Below are 4,758 nucleotides of genomic sequence, written 5' to 3' on the forward strand. Positions count from 1 at the left end.
TTTAAACATCGTAGGCCAAAAGAAACCACATTCAAATATTCTAGCTACTGTCTTACTAACCCGATTATGTCCTCCATAAGAGCTAGAATGGCATTATGACATTATGGATTCATATTCATTTTCACTAACGCATTTCCTAATTATCCCGTCACCACAAGTTCTGAACAAGAAAGGATCTTCCCAAAAATACTGTTTAATGTCAAAGAAGAATTTCTTCTTTTGTTGGAAAGTTAATCCTTCCGGAACAATATTGGCTGCAAGATAATTTGCAATATCCGCGTACCATGGTGACATGACACTTTTTATTTGATAGAGATATTCATCGGGGAAATCATCTCGTATACCGATAGTTTCACCTATAGGACCGTTTTCATCTTCGAGTCTTGATAGATGATCGGCGACAAGGTTTTCTACTCCCTTTCTGTCTTTAATTTCTATATCAAATTCTTGTAACAATAAAACCCATCTAATTAGATGTGGTTTTGCATCTTTTTTAGCAAATAAATACCTTAAAGCTGCGTGATCAGTATAAATAATAACTTTCGAACCTAACAAGTATGACCTAAACTTATCACAAGCAAAAACTACGGCTAACATTTCCTTCTCGGTCGTGGTGTAATTCAATTGTGCACCGGACAGTGTGTGACTTGCATAATAAATGACATGAAGTTTCTTATCCGTTCTTTGACCTAAAACACATCCGACGGCTAAGTCACTTGCATCACACATAATTTCAAAGGGTAAATCCCAATCAGGTTTAGCAATAATAGGTGCACTGACTAAAGCTGTTTTCAATGTTTCGAAAGCTTTAACGCAATCTTTATTAAAATCAAATGTCGAATCTTTCATGAGTAAATTAGTAAGTGGTTTGGAAATTACAGAAAAATTCTTAATAAATCTCCTGTAAAAACCTGCATGTCCTAAAAATGACCTTACTCCCTTAACAGTAGTTGGAGGGGGTAATTTTTCTATTACTGAAGTTTTTGCTCTATCCACTTCTAATCCCTTTTCAGATATTTTGTGACCTAAAACAATTCCCTCGTCAACCATGAAATGACATTTTTCCCAGTTTAATACTAAATTTGTTTCTTCACACCTAGACAAAACTTTATCCAAATTTTGTAAGCATGAATCGAAAGAATCTCCATAAACGGAAAAATCATCCATAAAAACTTCCATGATATCTTCAATGAAATCATTAAAAATTGCAGTCATACAACGTTGAAATGTTGCTGGTGCGTTACATAGACCAAATGGCATCCTCCTATATGCAAATGTTCCGTAAGGACATGTGAAGGTTGTTTTATCTTGGTCATCCGGGTAAATATATATTTGAAAGAATCCGGAGTAACCGTCTAGAAAACAGTAGAAAGCATGACCAGCTATCCTTTCGATAATTTGATCAATGAAGGGTAGAGGAAAATGGTCTTTCCTAGTTGCTTTATTTAAGTTCTTATAGTCTATACAAACCCTCCAATCGGTGGTGGTTCGTGTAGGTATTAATTCTCCTTCGTCATTCCTTACAACTATTATGCCTCCCTTTTTAGGTACACAATGGATTGGACTAACCCATTCACTATCCGAAATAGGATAAATGATTCCATTATCTAGAAGTTTAGTAATCTCATTTTTTACTACTTCTTTCATATTCGGATTGAGGCGTCTTTATCTATCCGCTTTAGGCGGCTTATCTTCTTCTAAGTGAATTCTGTGCATTACAATGCTCGGATTAATACCTTTTAAGTCTGAAATTTGCCAACCCATACTTCCTATCCTATTTCTAACAACTTCTTTCAATTTCTCTTCTTGAACCTGTGTTAATTTGTTAGAGATAATTATAGGTAGAGAATCACCTTCGCCTAAGAAAGCGTACCTCAAATGATTGGGTAATTCTTTAAGTTCTAATTTAGGTGGAACTATAATTGAAGGCGGAACTGGTCCATCTTCTCGAATCAAAGGCTCTGGGTCCTTATCTTCTAATTCCTCACTCATTATAGGTTCTATTATGTCTTCTTTCTGAACAATGTCATTTACACATTCCTCAACTAAATCAAGTTTCATACAAGTGAAATCCTCCATAGGATATTTCATTGCTTGATTCATATCAAACTCGACCTTATCGTCTCCTATTCTTAAAACTATTTTCCCTTCCGACACATCAACTAGAGCACGTCCCGTGTTCATGAACGGTCTAGCAAAGATTAGCGGACAATTAACGTCATAAGCAAAATCTAATATAACGAAATCGGTTGGAAAAATAAATTTGCCAACTTTAACTAAAACATCCTCGATTATACCATATGGTCTTTTAGTGGTTTGATCCGCTAATTGTAAAACCATATTGGTACGTTTGATATCTTCTTCTAGGCCTAACTTATTAAAAATTGATAATGGCATCAAGTTTATGCTTGCTCCTAAATCACAAAGACAACTTGGGAATTCAATATCTCACAATTTACACGGAATGGTAAAACATCCGGGATCTTTGAGTTTAGTGGGCAAATCACAATTGAACTGCAATATTCAGTTAGTGAAATGGATGAAATTCCTTCCCAACTGATTTTCTTTGAAATTAAATCTTTTAGGAATTTACCATAATTGGGAATTTGCGTAATTGCATCCATAAACGTCAAATTAATATGCAAATTTTTAAGTTTGTCTAAAAATGTTAAAAGTTGTTTGTCATAGTCCTTATTTCGGACTTTGTGTGGAAAAGGTGGTTTGGGCACAAAAGTTTTTGTACTTGAGTCAATTTGTGCATCTTTTTGGTTTAATGTATCTTCTTTGGATTTTGGTAAATCAGTTCCTGGTAAAGTTGAATTTTCGGGCATTTCCGGACCTAACATGCTCTTTCGGATTTTCTTCCGTATGGCTGGGAAGACTTCCCTCTTTGTGGGATGGAATTGATATAGCGAGTTGTCCAATTTGAACCTCCAAATTATGGATGCTAGATGATTGGTTTTTAATAAGCTGATCCAATTTATTCTCGATCCGTTTAAAACCATCGTCGTGATTACTTATTTTTCCGCTCATAACATCAATAAATTTGTCGATTTTAGAAGATAAAGTGCTAATCGTATCTCTTGATTGATTTTGATAATTGGTTGTACGATTTTGATTAGCATTAGCATTATTATTATTATCTCTCCAGTTAAAGTTAGGATGATTTCTCCATCCAGGATTATATGTATTGGAATAAGGGTTATTAGTTTGGTTTTGTCCTTGGACAAAATTTACCTATTCAATTTCGCTCATCCCTTCATAATCTACATCCGTTTGGATTGGCTGACCATTAGGATCACACGGTGCCATAAACCTATCAATTTTGTGCCATAAAAATTGGGCTTGCAACATCGTAACTGGATCAAGATTCACTATACCTTTGACTGATGACGTAGTTGAGGATGATGGTTTCACCATTGGTACGTGTCCACGCTCCGCGGGCCATATACTACTATTGATTGCCATTTCCTCTAAAAGTTCTCTGGCTTGGGCCGATGTTTTCTTCATGAATAACCCTCCAGACATAGCATCCAATGAACCTCTAGTTGTAGGATTTAATCCATTATAAAATGTTTGCATTAAAAGTTCAGCGGGCAATTGGTGGTGTGGGCATAAACGTTGAAGTTCTTTAAAACGTTCCCAAGCCTCCTAAAGAGTTTCATTATCATTTTGAGAGAAAGATGTTAACTCTTTTATGACTCTTGCGGTTTTTGCTAAAGGAATTTTTTTTGATGAAAATGCTTGGGCTAATTGTTCCCAAGTTTCAAATGTTGCGGCTGGCATAGAAGTTAACAATTCTTTAGCTCGATCCTTCAAAGTAAAATGAAAAAGGCGAAGTTTGATTGCTTCCGCAGTCACTGTCACACCCGACCCTAAACGACCTCAATCGGCATCGGGAGTGAAATAGAAAGATCATAAGCAATACTTAGAAGTCTCCAATTTAACCCAATATCATTATATTACAATTGCAATACCAAAGTTCTAAGCCAACTTCCAAATCTCGCCTAAGCGGTCGGTAACCTTCTCTATATCCTGTACTTTATCACCTAAAAACATTAAAACATTTAAAAACGTGAGACAAAAATCTCAGTAAGAAACTATCAGCTATAAAAATCAGATTTACTTAACATAACTACATATATACCTTTAGAAAGGGATTTAATCAAAACCTTATAAAATATACTCAAAACCAAAGTTCATAATATAGTCAAAGTAGTGAACCAAAAACCAAAAATATATAATCTTGTATCGATTCTTGAGTTCAAAACCTTATAAAATATTATAATCAAATAAACGTTTTATCAAACCAAATCATAATCAATCAAACGTAAAATCTTATATTAAAATCAATCATAACGGAAAACATAATCCAAATGAACTTAAAAACGTTGTATCCATCCTCGAGTTTCTCCCCTTAAGTATCAATCCATAACCACATATATAATCGAGACGTCTCTTAACATTGCCTATCCCATATGGTCTTACCCGACACTTCTTTGCCATACCCAATAGGTCTTTCAAACTGTGTACACATGCCATGTCCCTCACTGAACATGGTCTTCAAATATGGAACCACCGATCCGGATAGCTCTCGATGGATATAAAATCATAAAATCATAACGTGCTCAAATATCCTTTCACATTGCAATACCAAAGTTCTAAGCCAACTTCCAAATCTCGCCTAAGCGGTCGGTAACCTTCTCTATATCCTGTACTTTATCACCTAAAAACATTAAAACATTTAAAAACGTGAGA

The 4,758-nt window shown here is 35.1% G+C and overlaps 1 non-coding gene across 1 annotated transcript; it reads left to right on the plus strand.

Annotated features, from left to right (window-relative positions):
• The first annotated feature begins 3,598 nt into the window (after positions 1-3,598).
• LOC136216097 (small nucleolar RNA R71) lies at positions 3,599-3,705 on the plus strand. Its single transcript, XR_010683089.1, has one exon. It is a non-coding gene; the product is annotated as a small nucleolar RNA R71 (small nucleolar RNA).
• Positions 3,706-4,758: the final 1,053 nt, after the last annotated feature.

Source organism: Euphorbia lathyris, chromosome 1, assembly GCF_963576675.1.
Source record: "Euphorbia lathyris chromosome 1, ddEupLath1.1, whole genome shotgun sequence".
Classification (NCBI taxonomy): Eukaryota; Viridiplantae; Streptophyta; class Magnoliopsida; order Malpighiales; family Euphorbiaceae; genus Euphorbia; species Euphorbia lathyris.